The sequence below is a fragment of the Salvelinus namaycush genome, chromosome 3 (assembly GCF_016432855.1).
Source record: "Salvelinus namaycush isolate Seneca chromosome 3, SaNama_1.0, whole genome shotgun sequence".
Classification (NCBI taxonomy): Eukaryota; Metazoa; Chordata; class Actinopteri; order Salmoniformes; family Salmonidae; genus Salvelinus; species Salvelinus namaycush.
In genome coordinates this window covers 26251009-26272069 of record NC_052309.1, presented here as the reverse complement: position 1 = coordinate 26272069, position 21061 = coordinate 26251009, and the positions used below count along the sequence as shown (strand labels likewise).

The 21061-nt window shown below is 40.7% G+C and overlaps 1 long non-coding RNA gene across 1 annotated transcript; it reads right to left on the bottom strand.

The window, feature by feature from the left end:
* Positions 1-9359: 9359 nt before the first annotated feature.
* On the bottom strand, positions 9360-19769 carry LOC120044295. Its single transcript, XR_005476541.1, has 4 exons — positions 19392-19769; positions 9935-10004; positions 9753-9792; positions 9360-9528 (listed from the first exon to the last, which is right to left on the bottom strand). It is a non-coding gene; the product is annotated as an uncharacterized LOC120044295 (long non-coding RNA).
* Between the last annotated feature and the right edge of the window lie 1292 nt (positions 19770-21061).

Below are 21061 nucleotides of genomic sequence, written 5' to 3'. Positions count from 1 at the left end.
CCGAATGAGGCTTCAGTTTCTTTGCGATAAGTTCACTCACCACAACTTGCTTACATTACAAAACCTCATTTGGATGGGGAAAATGTTAAGGCGGCTTGTTGCGCACCCAAACCCAGCTGAAGAGCAATGACTTTATCCACAAAAAGTTGTCCTTCCAACTCATTCAGTTTAGCATGTTTCGAGCTGTAATGACTCTCCAAATTTGCCTTTTTCATTACTGCAAGTGCATCCCCACAAACTAGGCATACAGGTTTGCCTTTCCATATTAATTTGTCTTTGAAAACGTTACACTCTGCATTTACTTTTCTTTACTGTAGCCATTTTTCTGATGTACAGGTGCTCGATGAGCTGTCTGGTAGCGCCAAGGCTTTAGGGGAGGTGGATGGATTTGTAAAAAATAAATTTGTGGAAAAACGATGTCTAGAGCTTTTTTATATATATTTATATAAAAAATGTATTTATGAATTGGCTCGGGGCCTGATCAAACGGTCTTGAAGGCCGTATAAGACCCGGAGGCCGGACGTCCCCCACCCTTGCCCTAAGGGGACAAATAAAGATGTATTGAAATGGCTTGAATACTGGAGCCACACTAAGAACACATGCAACTCTTGATAGTTTAAAGGCTGCCAGTGTGCAAATAATGTAGAACATGAGTCACAAATTACAAATTACATTCAGCCGTGGGCCGATATTTCCTTGAGCGGATGGTCGGAAGGCCAGAACATAGTTAAATAATTTGTACACTGCAAATTGACTGCAGTAATTCCAAACAGATAAAGTATTTGACAAAAACAGATGGTTTGGGATGAGTTGGACCGCAGAGTGAAGGAAAAGCAGCCAACAAGTGCTCAGAACTCCTTCAAGACTGTTAGAAAAGCATTCCAGCTGAACTGTCATCAAACCAAAGGGTGTCTACTTTGAAGAATCTCAAATATAAAATATATTTTGATTTAACACTTTTGTGTGACGTCTGGTGAATGTGCGTCTGCAACCTTTTTCCGCGGTTTCTTTCTGCGGCGAGTCAGTGGACAAGTGAAAATCGGGGGTTATCCATCGTATTTAACAAGATACCGAGTTTCGCAATAAAAAATATTCTGCATCTTCAAAGTCGTAGGCATGTTGTGTAAATCAAATGATACAACCCCCCCAAAAATCTATTTTAATTCCAGGTTGTAAGGCAACAAAATAGGAAAAATGCCAAGGGGGGTGAATACTTTCGCAAGCCACTGTACATATTGATTTGCACTAATTAGAGGTACTCACTCAATCATTGTCAAGACACCACACATGTTCGTTCACTGGTGTACCTATTGGTCATCTACATGTCATAGCAGTCCGGAAATAGGTTAGGTTGGTTAGTATGATGACAGGCAGGCAGCCTTGCTAAAGGTCTGTGGACAAGACAGCTTTCGCTCTCTAAGCTCTTCATGGATATGGAATTTAATCATATTTCCCGATATTAATCTTCTTAGATTTGATTGACTGTTCAAATTTAATAGTGGTTCCTTTTCCCTCACTATATTCCACTGGCAGAATGCATGATAAACTGGTGACTGTTTGAAATCAAACATGCTCCCTATCCTTGCCACTTAACACACTTTAGAATTACATTCACCACAATGTAATTAATGTGCCTGAAAATCATGCCAGTGCACCAGAAAGGATGCAGTGCCACCTAGTGGCCAGAGGGTTTATCACGTTGAGCACTTATTAGTATTATTATGTCTCTGAACATTTTCATGAGAGCCCCAGTGAATGTGTTTGCAGAGCAGAGGTATTGTTTCTGTCGGTGTTTGCCGTGTTGACATTTCATTTGATTTATTGCGTGATTTCAGCTCAAGAGACCTCCCCGACATCCTAGGGAGAGACATTCCATGAGGTAGAATCTGATGACTTCACTCCTCTGTATCAGTGTAATTAAAAATAGTGTACTTAAAAATAAAAAGTATTTGCATGATGAGGAATATGTTCAAAACCTTTACTTCTTTTTAGTTCTTAGCTAGTAGTAACTTCTGTTTGTGTTGTCTCAACAGAATTTCAGCCAGGCATACAGTGCTATGAAAAAGTATTTGCCCCCTTGCTGATTTATTTTTTGCACATTTGTCACACTTAAATGTTTCAAATCATCAAACTAAATTAAATATTACACAAAGATAACAGAAGTAAACACAATGCAGTTTAAGTGATTTTATTTATTAAGGGGAAAAAGCAATCCGAACCTTCAAGGCCCTATGTGAAAAAGTAATTGCCCCCTAAACCTAATAACTGGTTGTGCCACCCTCAGCAGCAACAACTGCAATCAAGCGTTTGCAATAACTGGCAATGAGTCTTTCACATTGCTGTGGAGGAATTTTGGCCCACTCTTCTTTGCAGAATTGTTTTAATTCAGCCACATTGGAGGGTTTTCGAGCATGAACCGCCTTTTTAAGGTCACGCCACAGCATCTCAATCGGATTCAAGTCCGGACTTTGACTAGGCCACTCCAAAACCTTCATTTTGTTTTTTTTTAAGCCATTCAGAGGAGGACTTGCTGGTGTGTTTTGGATCATTGTCCTGCTGCAGAACCCAAGTGCGCTTCAGCTTGAGGTCACGAACTGATGGCTGGACATTCTCCTTCAGGATTTTTTGGTAGAGAGTAGAGTTCATGGTTCCATCAATCACAGCAAGTCATCCAGGTCCTGAAGCAGCAAAGCAGCCCCACACCATCACACTACCACCACCATATGACTGTTGGTATGATGTTCTTTTTCTGAAATGCTGTGTTACTTTTACGCCAGGTGTAACTTGACGCAAACCTTCCAAAAAGTTCACCTTTTGCTTCGTAAGTCCACAGAATATTTTCCCAAAAGTCTTGGGGATCATCAAGATGTTTTTTGCCAAAAGTGAGACGAGCCTTTATGTTATTTTTGGTCAGCAGTGGTTTTCGCCTTGGAACTCTGCCATGGATGCCATTTTTGCCCAGTCTCTTTCTTATGGTTGAGTCATGAACACTGACCTTAACTGAGGCAAGTGAGGCCTGCAGTTCTTTAGATATTGTTGTGGGTTCTTTTGTGTCCTCTTGGATGAGTCGTCACTGCGCTCTTGGGGTAATTTTGGTAGGCCCGCCACTTCTGGGAAGGTTCACCACTCTTCCAAATTTTCTCAATTTGTGGATAATGGCTCTCACCATGGTTCGCTGGAGTCCCAAATCTTTAGAAATGGCTTTGTAACCCTTTCCAGACTGATAGATGTCAATTACTTTGTTTCTCATCTGTTCCTGAATTTCTTTGGATCGCGGTATGATGTCTTGCTTTTTGAGATCTTTTGGCCAACTTCATTTTGTCAGAAAGGTTCTATTTAAGTGATTTCTTGATTCAACAGGTCTGGCAGTAATCAGGCCTCGGTGTGGCTAGTGAAATTGAACTCAACTTTCCAAAAAATGTGATTAACCACAGTAAATTCATGATTTAACAAGGGGGGGGCAATTACTTCATCATATAGGGCCATGAAGGTTCGGATAGCTTTTTCCCCTTAATAAATAAAATTATCACTTAAACTGCATTTTGAGTTTACTTGGGTTATCTTTGTGTAATATTAAAATTTGTTTGATCTGAAACATTTAAGTGTAACAAATGTGCAAAAAAATAAGAAATCAGGAAGGGGGCAAATACTTTTTCACAGCACTGTATATGAAGATCCTCTACAAATGTGATATATTCCATCCTCAAACCTGCTCTGAAAGAAAAGGGGCATGCATTGTCAATACATCCAATAGACTGAAGAATTTTGTCAGAATGTAGTTAATCATTCACTGTTGTATTTCTATGGGTTTTATCTGTGTATTCCTTGTCAAACGGGAAATGTATGTCTGAGCTTCTTTTTCTCGACTTTTCCACTCTGAAATGTCCAAATTGTGCATACCATCAAATTCCACTTTAAATCTGGTCAGCGTTTCTCGAGTGGTTTGTGATACATTAAAACAGTTTGTGGCAATAATAATGACGACAATAGAATACATTGAAAAATATATATTTTAATTATTTGACTTTTTTAGACTTTCTGTTGAGAGAAAACAACCTAGAATGAACTACCATAACTGAATAAATAAAATGGCAGCAGTACATGCAAGCTCGCTAGACTAGTTCCTAAAAGACCTGCATGGAATGTGCTTTTCTTGTTTCCAGGATAATCTTTGCATTGTTTGTGTCAGACTGAGGAGCACAGGTTAAGGCGGCGTACAGAGCAAAGCTGCATTCTTCAGCAGGGTAACAAGTCCTTTTGAAATAAGTGGACAAATTTACATCGGACAGAGAGAGGGACCATTCAATGGTTGGTTCTCATAGTATGGTATCCCAATGAATGGCCCTGGAGGGCTGACTAGTCTGTCCCAAAGTACCTCTGGCCAAAGTGTGTGGGAGCCACAGGGTACACCTCGGTGGTCAGTATGGTGATCTCTGGGAACTCTTGAATGATGGACACAACCATTAGAGTTGAGGGCTCTATTTTAACAAACATAATGCCATGGTAAATCTTAGCGCTGGCGGTAACGTCATAGGTTTGGGAGTGTGTCAGTAATAATTGCTATTTTCACAACCGGAATTAAGGGTGCAGTAGCTAGTGATGGCACGAAAGGGCTGGGTTTTGATAAACAAGTTGTGGGTGTGTCAAGGCTTGTGTCAATGCTTGGCCCCTCACTGGCAAATCAGAACATGCTCAATGGCTAAATACACTACCGGTCAAATGTTTTAGAACACCTACTCATTCAAGGGTTTTTCTTTATTTTGACTATTTTCTACATTGTAGAATAATAGCAAAGACATCAAAACTATGAAATAACATATATGGAATCATGTAGTAACCAAAAAAGTGTTAAACAAATCAAAATCTGTTTTATATTTGAGGTTCTTCAAATAGCCACCCTTTGCCTTGATGACAACTTTGCACACTCTTGGCATTATCTCAACCAGCTTCACCTGGAATGCTTTTCCAACAGTCTTGAATGAGTTCCCACATACGCTGAGCGCTCATCCCAAACCATCTCAATTTGGTTGAGGTCGGGGGATTGTGGAGGCCAGGTCATCTGATGCAGCACTCCATCACTCTCCTTCTTGGTAAAATAGCCCTTACACAGCGGAGGTGTGTTGGGTCATTGTCCTGTTGAAAAACAAATGATAGTCCCACTAAGCCCAAACCAGATGGAATTGCGTATCGCTGCAGAATGCTGTGGTAGCCATGCTGGTTAAGTGTGCCTTGAATTCTAAACAAATCAGTGTCACCAGTAAAGCACCCACACACCAAAACACCACCTCCTCCATGTTTTACGGTGTGAACCACACATGCGGAGATCATCCGTTCACCTACTCTGCGTCTCACAAAGACACGGTGGTTGGAACCAGCAGACCAAAGGACAGATTTCCACCGGTCTAATGTCCATTGCTCGTGTTTCTTGGCCCAAGAAAGTCTCTTCTTATTGGTGTCCTTTAGTAGTGGTTTCTTTGCAGCAATTCGACCATGAAGGCCTGATTCACGAAGTCTCCTCTGAACAGTTGATGGTGAGATGTGTCTGTTACTTGAACTCAGTGAAGCATTTATTTGCAATTTCTGAGGCTGGTAACTCTAATGAACTTATCTTCTGCGGCAGAGATAACTCTGGGTCTTCCTTTCTTGTGGCAGTCCTCATGAGAGCCAGTTTCGTCATAGCGCTCGATGGTTTTTGCGACTGCACTTGAAGAAACTTTCAAAGTTCTTGAAATGTTCCGTATTGACTGACCTTCATGTCTTAAAGTAATGGTGGACTCTTGTTTTCTCTTTGCTTATTTGAGCTGTTCTTGCCATAATATGGACTTGGTCTTTTACCAAATTGGGCACTCTTCTGTATACCACCCCTACTTTGTCACAACATAACTGATTGTCTCAAACACATTAAGAAGGAAAGAAATTCCACAAATTAACTTAACAAGGCACACCTGTTAATTGAAATGCATTCCAGGTGACTACCTCGAAGGTGGTTGAGAGAATGCCAAGAGTGTGCAACGCTGCCATAGAGGCAAAGGGTGGCTACTTTGAAGAATCTCAAATATAAAATACATTTTGATTTGTTTAACACTTTTTGGTTACTACATGATTCCATATGTGTTATTTTATAGTTTTGATGTCTTCACTATTATTCTACAATGTAGAAAATAGTAAAAAATAAAGAAAAACCCTTGAATAAGTAGGTGTCCAAACTTTTGACTGGTACTGTACATTCAAATTAAATCAATATATTTGACTGGTACTGTATGTTTTTGTGCAATATACCAAATGGCTGTATGGCAAGAATCAAGGTTTTGTTGTTTTTACGAGGGTTTGAGTTATAACATTGGCAAATGCGTCATCTTGCTCTGTCAACCCATAGTGAACCGAACCATGCCCCAACGGTGTCACAACACATGCACAAAAGTTGTCCACAAATCACAATCCTGGACAGCCTTTCCCCAAGTTGTAACCATGCCCATGAAGTGTAGCGGCAGGCATTCTACAATGAGGAAGCCAGCTCAGGCTCTCGTGAGAATGAAATCATTCCCAAAAAGGGTAGCAATGTTTGTTCTATTATAAGGAAGTGGTTCAAGTTTGAGAAGTTACATGTTCAGCAAACCAATGTCCTGTGCAAAGTGTGTCGAAAGACAATTGCTACGCAATATGGCAGCACAGCTAACATGCTGACTAAACCGAGCACGCATGCCATCGTGCGCATGTTGATTTTGTCCATCCACATCAGATGTGATCAGGACGCGCAGGTTGAAATATCAAAACGAAGTCTGAACCACCTATATTTATTTTGGAATAGGTCGAAACGCATTAAACATTCATGGCCATTTAGCAAGCTTGCTTTTGCTAGCTAATTTGTCCTGGGATATAAATGTTGGGTTGTTATTTTACCTGAAATGCACAAGGTCCTCTACTCCGACAATTAATCCACAGATACTTAGTTCGTTTTTAGTCATCTCTCCTCCTTCAGTCTCTTTCTTCTTTTTCTGACTTTATATGACAGTTGGCAACCAACTTTAAGGTGCATTACCACCACCAACTGGGCTGGAGTTTGGACCTCAGTTCAGATTTAAAATCACCCTTGTGCGTATATGCTCCTAAAAACTAATGAGGATATGGGAGAGGCGGGACTTGCGGCGCGTCAAGCATAAAAAATAGAACCAAGCTGCATTTTAGTGCCTGGCTACGCAGACGCTCGCAAGCAGTTTGGATGAAATTATTGAATAACATGTACATTTATTTTGTGTCGTTCATAAGAACAGCCTTTAGCCTCGGGCCTTATTGCTTAAATATACCATAGCTGCATAATTTTCAAACATCATCCCATATGACAAGAACAGTTTGAGGTGGAAGGAGATAACAGATGCGGTGACCTATCATATAGCAAAAGATATGGTCCCCATCTATACAGTGGAGAAGCCTGGCTTCAAAAAGCTGCTAAACACAATTGACCCCAAATATCAGCTACCAAGCCGCAAGTATTTTGCAGAAGAAGCATTGCCGCGGTTATACATTGCTACCCGCCAAAGAGTCACTGAGAAGCTGGCTAATGTGTCTTACTTTTCCACCACAACCGATCTATGGTCGAGCAGAATGTCGGAGCCATACCTAAGCTTGACAGTCCACTATATAGATGAAAAATAGACATTGCTTAATGTATGCCTCAAGACGTCATACTTCCCCGATGACCATACCAGTGAAACAATAGCCCAGGGTCTCAAAGACGCACGAAGACAGACAGGTGTGCGTGACAACCGACAGCAACATGATAAAAGCATTGCGCTTGAGCAGGTATGTCCTTAAAAACAAGCGCAAAAGTTACAATTTCAAGCAGCGTAAATGGGAAGTTTTAAAAGCACAGTGCCCATGGAAGGAGACGTGTGCCTTTTGTGCTGGTGAATCTCGTAATTAGAAACATAAAAATACTATTGGTTCCCCCCCCCCATTTCATTTAATTTGATTAAAAGCCAAGCATAGCCTGCCCCCCCCTTAATCAAGGCTGGTTTAGCAGCAACGCATAGGTGTGTCTATAAGTCCTGGCCATTAGCCAAAAGTAGCCTATAAATAAAAGGGGGTTTAAATGGTCTACTGCGAGTGCTTTGAAATATTTTGGAGGGTTTTTGCTCTAATGCTTTTTAATTATTCACAATTCACATGCCTGCATTTGGCTTGTTCAAGTAGGCTATCCATCCCTATTTTCATAGAGTGCCCCTCGCCCGATGGCCATATGAGGTGTCTTTAAAAACAAGCCTCAAATATGGCCACCCCTCCCACCTTAGCGCAAGCAAGCTGATGTTAAACGGGTAAATTGCCGAACCTGGCGTTAAGGCTGGAAAATGCCACTGTGTCAGTTTTGCATGACGAAATTGCAAACTAACACGCGCTTCACACTTGCGCAGTTACAAATAGAGCCCTGAATGAATGGAAAACGGTGTAGTATGAAACCCTAGAATGTTGAACCTTATGGAGTCTACTTCCATATTAAGCTAGGGACTATAGGTGAGGCAGTGTTATATAGGTGAGGCGTACTGTGAGGGGTGGAGAAGTGGCTCAGGAGGATATGTTTGGCCCAGAGACCATGTTCAGTCAGAACTCTCACAGCCTCAATCACTGTGTTACCTGTACCTGAAGGTAGAACATATGTATATTAGATAGCATAAAAACAGGACAGACATCACAGTGACTTGACTGAGGAACAGGCAACATTAATGAAGTCTTGAAGAAAAGTCTGTCCTTAGTACTAGCCTTGAGTGATCATCTATGACTCATCTGCTGATACTTTCTATAAAAGAACATGTCATTTTGATCTGTCTCAAGGCAGGTTTTCATCCTCCCAGGGAGGGATGCTAGATAGAGGACAAAAAGATGACCATTACTTCACTCTCAGTGGCTCCATTTGGCCTATTCATAATTTTCATTGCCGTCCAGTGAGCTCTTTATGGTTTCCCTCAGAAACGTGTAATTATCTGCCTGGGGTAAATGATGCTGAAAAATATGAAGCACGCTACCTACCAAGGTCATTTTCAGAGCCGAATAAAAGACACCTTCCCACAATTATCTTAGCTGGAAGGTGTAATTTAACAGAAATCGTGTTGCAGAGAGCAAATCAAGTGGAAAAGTCTCACTGTCAAGTGTTCTTCATAAAAACAGGGGATGCCCATGACTACTACACTATTGCCTTGCTAACGGGAGCAATTTAGTCCTAATTTCTGGTAATTTCAAAAAGTGACTCCTACAGCACAGTTCCTTGGGCCCAGGGCAGAGCGACACTTCACATGAACTCTTTGTCCTGAGGAGGAGTTAGTACTGTATTGAGTCTGTTGGTGATCCATACTTGACATGATGATACATACTTAGTGAGAATGGGATACATTAGGAGGACTTTCCTCCTGTTGATATCTAGGGGGAACTTGGCGTTGTAAACTTTGGTCTTCTGAGTGTCCTCGTCACTCTGGATGAGGATCTTACCGATACGGATGGACCGGCAGCAGTCTCTGAGTCCCTGCTCCATGGCCTCGCCTACACACACACACAGAAATGGATAGATGTTGAATTCCACGCAGTTCATTCAAATGAAACCTCATAGAAGACGTAGTAATGATGAGCAACTGATAAGTCAAACAGTAATTGGATAATGCTATGTATGTCAGGTGCTTATAGGCAAATCTACCAGTCAGGAGTTCTAGTCAGAGACCAATTCAGATGTATTTTTCCTTTAATCTCCTATATAATCAGTGTCTTACCGCTTCTCATAATGCTGACACCGCAGTTGCCTTTCTCAAACTTCACGCCATCAACAGGAAGAGTTGGGAGAGAGAGAGAGATTAAAATAGTCAGTTCTAGTCTTGGTGAGACATTTTACAGTAATGCATAGTATTTGCCCAATTTCTATAATTTCAAACGAATTTCACTCAATATGTCTAACCTGTGGGAGTGGTCACTGTACACTCGCTGTATGGCAGCTGATTGAGTCCCTCTTCAACCACTACTCTCATCTGTGGAAAAACAGAGTGGGTCAAAACAATACAGTGTGCATTATACAAATGAGTCACTCACAAAATCTCTAGTTTGAAAGCGACTTTTTCTGGAAGCTGTGCTGCACCATTTTCCCCAATGTGGGCCAGCCCCTTATTAATTAGAGTTCTAGCCAATGAGCTTCAGCTTCTCACCATTTTGAGTGACAGCTAGAAAAATACACACAAAGCAGAGCGAGAGAGTGAGCAATGACGTGGTGCACATCACTCTTTATGCGATGCACACGGCAGAGAACACTGGAAGAAGAATTATCACTGAATTATTGTGAAGTTTGTTTGTCAATTAATCACATAAGGGATGGGTTGCCAACTGGCTATTTGACAAAATAAAATGTAATTCATTCATACAGTGCCTTCAGAAAGTATTCACACCCCTTTACTTTTTCCATATTTTGTTGCCATACATCCTGAATTTAAAATTGATTCAATTAATTATCTGTAAGGTCGAGCAGTGAATTTCAAAGACAGAGTCAACCACAAAGACCAGGGAGGTTTTCCAATGCCTCACAAAGAAGGGCACCTATTGGTAAATGGTAAAAAAAATAAAAGCAGACATTGAATATTCCTTTGAGCATGGTGAAGTTCTTAATTACACTTTGGATGGTGCATCAATACACCCAGTCACTACAAAGATACAGGCGTCCTTCCTAACTCAGTTGCCGGAGAGGAAGGAAACCGCTCAGGGATTTCACCATGAGGCCAATGGAGACTTTAAAACAGTTACAGAGTTTAATGGCTGTGATAGGAGAAAACTGAGGATGGACCAACAACATTGTAGTTACTCCACAATATTAACCTAATTGACAGAGTGAAAAGAATGAAATATTCCAAAACTTGCATCCTGTTTGTAACAAGGCACTAAACTAATATTTAAAAAATATAATATACAATTCCCTTTTTGTCCTGAATACTATGTTTTATGTTTGGGGCAAATCCAATACAACACATTACTGAGTACCACTCTCTATATTTTCAAGCATAGTGGTAGCTGCCTAATGTTATGGGTATGCTTCTATTCATTAAGGACTGGGGAGTTTTTCAGGTAATTTTCTTTTACGGAATTGAGCTAAGAATGGGCAAAAATCCTGCTTTCCACCAGACACTGGGAGATAATTTCACCTTTCAGCAGGACAATAACCTAAAACACAAGACCTAATCTACACTGGAGTTGCTTACCAAGAAGACCGTGAATGTGGCTGAGTTACAGGGATGGGCAACATTGATGGGGGGTGGGGGCCACAAAAAAATCTGAACTCATCATGAGGGGCAGCAGTTGCTCCCCTCCTTAGCAATGATCAACAACCAATTTGACGGCGCTTGAAGAACTTTGAAAAGAATAATGTTGCACAATCCAGGTGTGGAAAGCTCGTACATGCTGACCAGACCGCACGCATGTTGATTTTGTCCCCCCACACCAGACACGATCAGGAAACAGGTTGAAATATTAAACCAAACAACTATATTAATTTGGGAACAGGTCAAAAAGCATTAAACATTTATGGCAATTTAGCCAGCTAGCTTGCTGTTGCTAGCTAATTTGTCATGGGATATAAACATTGGGTTGTTATTTTACCTGAAATGCACAAGCTCCTCTACTCCGACAATTAATTCACAGATAAAAGGGTAAAAGTTTGTCATATGGGGGTTGGCAACCAACTTTAAGGTGCATTACCACTACCGACTGGCCTGGAGTGTGGACCTCAGTTCATCTTTCAATCACCCACGTGGGTATATGCTCCTAAAAACCAATGAGGAGATGGGAGAGGCAGGACTTGCATCGCGTTAAGCGTCACAAATAAAACAATGTTCTATTTTAGCGCCTGGCTACACAGACGCTCGCAAGCAGTGTGGGTGCAATGATTAAATAACATGTATGTGTACATTTATTTAGCAATGCTTGCGCACGCGACGTGAGCGGTGTGGTCAGCATGTTAGACTTACCCAGGAAGACTCAGCTGCAATCGCTGTCAAAGGTGCTTCTACAAAGTATTGACATTGGGGTGTGAATACTTATATAAATTAGATATTTCTGTATTTCATTTCTATTAATTGGCAAAAATTCTTTAAATGTTTTGGAGAATCTGGATGCCGATGCCTTCCTGATGTCTCTAAAACGCTTCATTGCACTTCGAGGCAAGCCAATCGAGCTTCTTTCGTACAGTGGTACGAACTTTGTTGGAGGAGACCGAGAACTGTGACAGACCTTCAAAGCGATGGCCCCCCACCTGAAGGACAAAGGATAACATTCCAATTCAACCCACCAAGCGCTCCTCACTTTGGTGGAACGTGGGAGAGGTGAAATCATTGAAGACTGCTCTCAAGGTCATACTCAAGGAACAGATCGTCACTGAAACCGTGCTCTGCACTGTGCTTACAGAAGTAGAGGGAATCTTGAACGCAAAACCCCCCGGGAACATCTCCTCCAATGTCACGGACCCAGATCCCGTCACACTGAGCCTCCTACTCATGGGACGCTATGATGTATCTCTTCCTCAGGTTTTGTATGACTCCAGTAACATCCTAGGGAAACACCGCTGGAGGCATAGCCAAGTCCTTGCCGATCACTTTTGGTCCCAGTTCGTTCGCTATTACTTGCCAAGTCTACAGGAAGGACAAGTGTAGGAAGGATGGAAGGGAACTTACTGTGGATCAAGTGGTTCTCATCGTGGACCCTCAGCTCCCTCAAGCTTTCTGGCCTGTTGGGAAGGCTTCCCCCGGAGCTGATGGACATATTTGGACTGCTTCTATCCAGGTCAAGGGTTGGACTTAGCTATGACCAGTGGCTCGGCTGGTGCAGCTCCCAGCCATCCTTGATGACGATGCAGAAGAACCTGTCACCTAGAACAGACTTTCCATCTGGTTTGAATGTCATAGCAGACATTTGGGGCGGCTGTGTAAAAAAGCCTGTCCCTTTAAGAACTCAGTGATGACGTCACAGATATCACAAGCTGGCAGAGTGTTTAGTTCATTACCAAGTGCAGCTTGCCACCTACAGTGGTTCTTCCTTTAAACGTTGAGTCCTACTGCAGCACAGCTTGCAGGCTGCCGCAGAATTCTATGGCACGTTATTTTAAGTGTCAGCCATTGTTGCCATTAATGCTCTAGTGCTCGTTTGACCACCAGAGGGCATCTTTGAGAAGCATTTGACTGTTTTTAATATTGGCTGTACTAGAGAATTTAAAACCTTTTTTTTGCAAGAACATAGTATATGGGATTGATTTAAAGAAATTTAGCTTAATTAATTTGATTAATATTATGGTGTTTCTATTCCAAGAAAAACAAAAAACGAAACGCTCAGAGTTTCCATTAGGGACCGGTCGGGAGTAGCTACTAAGTGACTGCGAGTGAAGAGCAAAATAATCCTAACATTTCCACATCCTAATTGTAGTCTAACCAATACCCAAACGGAGATGAAAATAAGACCAGTCCCCATGCTTGTCTCAGAGCAGCGCGAAAAGGTGCTTGAGGATTATGGTCACGCACACTTCTATTCGCCTGTGTAGGCTACAACACTGTAAAGTAGGCCGTAAAATGCTAAAAATATTGCTTAAATAAATCAACTACTGGTCTTCACTTTATATATATATATATATATATATATATATATATATATATATATATATATATATATATATATATATATATTAGAATTTCGGCTGTCAGAAGTATTAAAATCAGCCAATGTCAGCCTTTAAATGCTTTATTATCCAAATGTTTAAAGTGCGTGTGGGAAACGGAGAGAATGCATTTGACTGTTTTTAATATTGGCCATCAACCAATAACACAGCATCTACCGGGGAAGAAATATTTAAATTGAATTCAAAGAGTTAAGCAGGGTGATTTTTCCACAAATAGACAGGATCTTAACTTCTCTGTGCACGGATCCCTTTTACGGGATCATTTTCCTAAACCGCTGAATTGCAGGGCGCAAAATGTTGCTAAAAATATTTATAATCATGCAATCACAAGTAAAATATACCAAAACACAGCTTAGCTTGTTGTTAATCCACCTATCGTGTCAGATTTTGAAAATATGCTTTACAGAGAAAGAAATCCAAGCTCTTGTGAGTGTATCAATCAATGCTAGAACAGCTAGCCCCAAATTAGCATGGTCACGAAAGTCAGAAAAGCAATAAAATTAATCGCTTACCTTTGATAATCTTCGGATGTTTGCACTCACGAGACTCCCAGTTACACAACAAATGTTATTTTTGTTCGATAAATATTACTTTTATAAGAAAAAACGCCGTTTGGGTTGCGCGTTATGTTCAGAAAACTACAGCCTCGTTCCGTTCTATGAACAGTCCAAAAAGTATCCGTAATGGTCGTAGAAACATGTCAAATGTTTTTTATAATCAATCCTCAGGTTGTTTTTAACAAACATAATCGATAATATTTCAACCGGACCGTAACCTATTCAATAAGAGAGAAAAAGAAAATGGAGAACTCCCCTCTCGCGCGTAGGAACTATTCAGAGGACACCTGACTACTTTTGAAAAATCTAGCTCATTTTTCAAAATAAAAAAATTCAATAAAAGCCTGAAACTGTCTAAAGCCTGGTCACAGCCTGAGGAAGCCATTGGAAAAGGAATCTGGTTGATACCCCTTTAAATGGAAGAAAGACAGGCCAGGAAACAGATTATTTTACAAAAATATCACTTCCCGGGTTAGATTTTCTCAGGTTTTCGCCTCAGTTTTGGAAACTTTGGAGTGTTTTCTATCCTAATCTGTAAATTATATGCATATTCTACGATCTGGACCTGAGAAATAGTCCGTTTACCTTGGGAACGTTATTTTTTATACTATTTTTGCTAACTGTCTATTAAAATTTATTGGAGTGAGATCATTTCTTTCTTTCGGGATATGTATACCGAGTATGTCCACATCCCCGTCAGTCCATTTTATTGGTTAACTACATGGTAATGTAAAAGTTATATTTTTTTGTGATCCAATATGTAATATATGGTGCAGTTTGAGGCGGAGAGTGATGCGGGCGCTGGAGATAAAATAAAGCTTGCAACACACATCTGATTATTCAAAATGAATAGGATTTATTTTGTTTACATTCTTCATTGTAACCACAATGTCCCAAATAATCGAACACACACAACATTAGCAGATTAACTTGAGCAGTCTAACATGTATTTATTAAAGTCTATCAGACTGAAAACACATTTTCATTAATTACGAACAGATAGTCAATTTGTGCCACAGTTTAGACTACCGATAGCGTTCCAACTCCCCCTTGTGATAGTGTGGTGCAATGACAGAATGCCACCATCTACCACTAACGGTCGCAACATAAGCTTAAAACTTTAAAAGAAGAACCACTGTACTGCTGTGAACACAAATGTCAGTTTTGGACATTATTTCCTTTCTGACCAATTTATTCATCACTGTGCGTGAATACCAAAACTACCACATCTTGCATGGATAAATGGACAGTTAATTGGATAATCACAGCTGAGTGACGTTGCACAGAATTTCAAACATTGTTAATTTCCAATTAATATTAAAGAACCCTAAACTGAGGAATTGTCTCTCTCACCATCTCTCTAAAAGGTGTTCAATCTCAATAACTTTACCTACTCAATCAGTGCATATATTTCAGAGGCATCACCCTCTAATTCAAAAACCAAAATGTAAAACAAAGTTACTTTTGTATATAAGTGGGGTTAGGGTGGTGAGTTTCCCATTAAACTGTAAAGAGATTTGGGTATCTAGAAAGGTGTCATGTAAGCAGCTTTTTCTAATGCTTCGAGCACATCGATGACTAGCAGCCGAAGAGAGCCCCTGAGGACAATGAGGTCTTCGTGGTTACGGTCTCCATGTAGGACATACCTGTTAGCCCTTGCAAGGCCAGACAACATCCCTAGCCGCGCCCTCAGAACATGTTTAACCAGTTGCCTGTTGTGTTTTTGGCAGGTGTTGGAACTGGTTCAGGGAACAGTAAAATAATTTTATCCAAGGAACAGAAACGGAACCGGGAACGAAAATGATCTATACTGTTCTGGAACAGAACCGTTATTTTAAAAGAAAGTAAACCGGTTAATAACATTATTTTACGTTCCAGGCATTTTTTTCTAGTCCCACAAAAAAACACAACAAAGCAACTATGCAAAGCCCTCACTCTGTCATTCGAAAAGGTACTCCAGCATCTGCCTGCAAGCTGAAAATCTTTGCCACTGTGTGTGCGTGTTTAGGCTACCTGCCCCTCCCCCCTCTGAAGCATAGGCTACTTTACTGACGTTAGAAGCATGAGAAAATAGGGCTCGATTTTTTTTCATTAGCTACAGATGAATGGATGAACTTTTTCAATGCTAGTTAAGGATACTATAGGCCTAGTTATCACATTGGTATAATTCTGTGGACCTAATTCAGATAATGCATGTCATAACAAGATGCCTAGTGCTTCAAGCCTGCTCCTCAACCTTCTCTCGCTTTCTCTCCACTCGTAAAATGTTTGTCACATCTTGCACCATAGGCTACCCTTATCTGTCCACCACACATGTAAACAACTAGCTTGCCTGTTCTATCCACACTGACTGGTGAAGTAACTTAATGAGCAAAATCAAAAAAACTGATTTCACAGGTTAAAAAAAGGAACCGAAAGGAACAATATAAACCAGTACTTTTTGGGGTTCGAACCGGTTCTGAACTTTTTTTTGCTGGTGGGAAACAGTGGAACGTAACAAAAAAATGGTGGTTCTGTTCAGAACAAAACTATCGGAAAATTATTTGGTCCCAACCCCTGTTTTTTTACATGTTCAATCTCTCTCTAGCACAGGCTGATATCCCCACCTGTTTCAGGATGTCCATTATCATCCCTGTGCCCAAGAAAGGGAAAGTAACTGAGCTGAATGACTACCGACCCACAGCACTCACTTCCGTAGTCATGAAGTGCTTCGAGAGGCTAGACAAAGACCACATCACCTCCTCCCTCACCGACACACTCGACCCGCTCCAATTGCCTACCACCCTGACAGATCCACGAACGACACAATCGCCATTGCACTGCACACTACCCTCACCCACCTGGACAAAAGGAATGCATATGCGAGGATGCTGTTTATCAACTACAGCTCGGCCTTCAATACCATAGTGCCCTCTAAGCTCACGGCCCTGAACTCCTCCCTATGCAACTGGCCATTAGCTTCTTCCCCCAGACAATCAGGCTGCTGAATAGCCACCACTAGTCAGATACACCCCACCCCCCCTCCGGACTTCCTCCCCTCTTCTGCTCCTCCTATGGACATTCCCATTTATCATCGCTATATATTATTATTTGTATGATCTTTTTATTATTTGTATTGTTTTATTTAACTGTGTACTGCATTGTTGGAGCTCATAAATTTCACTGTGTCCTGTAACTACATATGCAACCCTGTACATGTGACTATTAAACTCTGTTTCTCTAAAACTAGTGACGACCATGATCAACTTTCAAAAAAGAAACCTGTAGGCCTATTCGTGGTATCACCTTACAACAGCTTGTTATTCAAAATGGAAACTCAAATTGTGATTATTGCAATCATTTAATGTTCAGTTATCAGTATAGTGTCGATTGTTCTGTAAGGTCTAACATTATTTGTATTAGAAACCTTGTGCTATATAGTTTTTCTTTATTTGTACTATTTTCTACATTGTAGAATAATAGTGAAGACATCAAAACTATAAATAACACATGGAATCATGTAGTCACCAAAAAAAAGTGTTAAACAAATCAATATATATTTTATATTTGAGATTCTTCAAAGTAGCCACCCTTTGCCTTGATGACAGCTGTGCACACTCTTGGCATTCTCTCAACCAGCTTCATGAGGTAGTCACCTGAAATGCGTTTCAATTAACAGGTGTGCCTTGTTAAGTTAATTTGTGGAATTTCTTTCCTTAATGCATTTGAGCCAATCAGTTGTGTTGTGACAACGTAGGGGTGGTATACAGAAGAGTGCCCAATTTGGTAAAAGACCAAGTCCATATTATGGAAAGAACTGCTCAAATAAGCGAAGAGAAATGACAGTCCATCATTAATTAACGTATCCTCTGCATCAGAGGTAAATGGGTCTTCCTTTCCTGGGGCGGTCCTCATGAGAGCCAGTTTCATCATAGTGCTTGATGGTTTTTACGACTGCACTTGAAGAAACTTTCAAAGTTCTTGAAATGTTCCAGATTGACTGACCTTCATGTCTTAAACTCGAGTTAACTGCACCTCAGATTGCAGCCCAAATAAACGCTTCACAGAGTTCAAGTAACAGACACATCTCAACATCAACTGTTCAGAATAGACTGCGTGAATCTGGCCTTCATGGTCGAATTGCTGCAAAGAAACCACTACTAAAGGACACCAATAAGAAGAAGAGAATTGCTTGTTCCAAGAAACATAAGCAATGAACATTAGATTGGTGGAAATCTGTCCTTTGGTCTGATGAGTCCAAATTTGAGATTTTAAGCTCCAACCGCCGTGTCTTTGTGAGACGCAGAGTAGGTGAACGGATGATCTCCACATGTGGTTCCCACCATGAAGCATGGAGGAGGAGGTGTGATGGTGTGGGGGTGCATTGCTGGTGACACTGTCAGTGATTTATTTAGAATTCAAGGCACACCACTTAACCAGAATGGCTACCACAGCATTCTGCAGCGATACGCCATCCCATCTGGTTTGCACTTTGTGGGACTATCATTTGTTTTTCAACAGGACAATGACCCAAAACACACCTCGAGGCTGTTTAAGGGCTATTTTACCAAGAAGAAGAGTGATGGAATGCTGCATCAGATGACCTGGCCTCCACAATCACCCAACCTCAACCCAAATTAGATGGTTTGGGATCAGTTGGACCGCAGAGTGAAGGAAAAGCAGCCAACAAGTGCTCAGCATATATGGGAACTCCTTCAAGACTGCTGGAAAAGCATTCCTCATGAAGGTGGTTGAGAGAATGCCAAGAGTGTGCAAAGCTATCATTAAGGCAAAGTGTGGCTACTTTGAAGAATCTCAAATCTCAAATATATTTTGATTTGTTTAAAACTTTTTTGGTGACTACATGATTCCATATGGGTTATTTCATAGTTTTGATGTCTTCACTATTATTCTACAATGTAGAAAATAGTAAAAAATAAAGAAAAACCCTTGAATGAGTAGGTGTGTCCAAACTTTTGACTGGTACTATAAGTCCAGTGTAATATGACAGTTATAAATAGTAACATGGTGTCGATTGGCCATTCACTTGGTATACAATGTGTAATTTCCACATTATCAAACAGTCATCGTCTGGTGCATAATAATACAGATCAATACCCAGTGCCAGACACGCACTCTGTGGTATTATTATGTATTGACAAAAGATTACTCACTTGTCTCTAATGATGGTCTGTAATTCTCGTATTTGGTCATTCAAAGGAAGCAGTTTTAATTGCGGTCCAGTCTTCCTCGGTAGTTCATTGTTGAACACATGATCTCAAGTTTCAGAGACCTCTGCATCTCTATGCGATTCTGGCAGGACGCTGTTGCCGCAGCTATTAAACCGAACATGCTTGGTGCTGCTCATTGCCGCGTGCTCATGACTGTCATTGTTGTTCAGCTGCTGATTTTGCAAGGCATTTTGATTTCCGTACCAGTAACGTTACCGTTGTCAAAATACGTTCTCATTGAATAAAGAACACGTTAAATAGTTAAATAAGCAGTTTAAGCGCTATATCCTTTTGCTATTCATATTAATGTCTTTGTAGACATTTTTTGTCATCCCCGTTTCTGGGTGGAGGTATCAAAAAATATCCTTATTAGCATGAAGCTACAGGCACATAAACAGGAAATTAGGTCACACCTCATTCTCACCTCTGAATGGCCAGAATTTCTGTCCGTCTGGACCGCTTGAGAGCGCATTCTGTCAATGAGTGCATGAGACTATTTTTAATGCCTACGATACAATGGGTGAGATGATGATGATGATGACGATGATGATAGTCAAGTGGCCTACATCGATTTGCCAAAGGTCCACAAGCTTCGGTCCAAAATAAGCCCATAGAAACGCATTGGGCTTATTTAGTACAGATTTAGGCTAAAGTGAAACCTCTCGCTTCGCTTCTTCTCCGTCTTAGAGCAACAGCAATCAGCAAACAGTCGGTGGTTGGATTTGAATAACGTTTATTGAAAAACTATGGTTTGAAGCGATCAACCAGTTAGCAAGTCGGACATTTCCGAGTTTCCTAGTTCCGACTAGCCCTTGAACGCGGCATAAATAATGGACAAAAATGTACTCTTGAAAAAATGATCAGTATTTTTTGTAACGTGGTTCCAATAATGAAAATGAAAGATCTTTCAAATTGATCACCTGACAATAGTTCAACAAATATCTACCTTCTTGAGGAAAATAGACTCATCATCACTTAATTTAGTAGTGATGTTTGGCCTTTGGAGGTTTAGTTTAGAAGGTTTCGTTTTCTTTCAGGAGTGCTTTCGTAAATTTGTTTATTTTTAGATTAGATATATTCACACCATGTTACAGTTGTAGGGTGCAATATTGCCTTGATTAGAGGAATTTGCACTTGCATCTGCGACCGCAGTCGTCCCAGTGGCAGCTGCGTTAGACAATAGGCGGCAGAGTAAATAGTCATGTTGGTATCCCTCTGCCTGCTTGCTTGCGTCTCTATTAAGTCTCTATTAACAGACAAGCACCCCCGATCATCTGGAACCTGAGTTGCTGTTCTGTCGTGTAGCACTACTGATTCAACTTTCAGAAAGGACATTAGTACTGGTGATATTCTCACAACTGATGAGTTTTCGGCTGAAGCTCACTAAACACGTTTCCATCCAACCATTTTATCCAGATGAATTATCTGACGCATGAAAAAAGTCATGATGAGGCTGATGGAAACATGAAATTGATTTACAATTTATAAATGCCGATGGATAATTTGATCGTTCGACATGGTAGGATCTTTATGTGTCGGTAAAATTAATTATGCGAGTAATGGCGGTGGAAACGCCTTTATGCGCAAATATTGAAAAACATAATACTCATCAT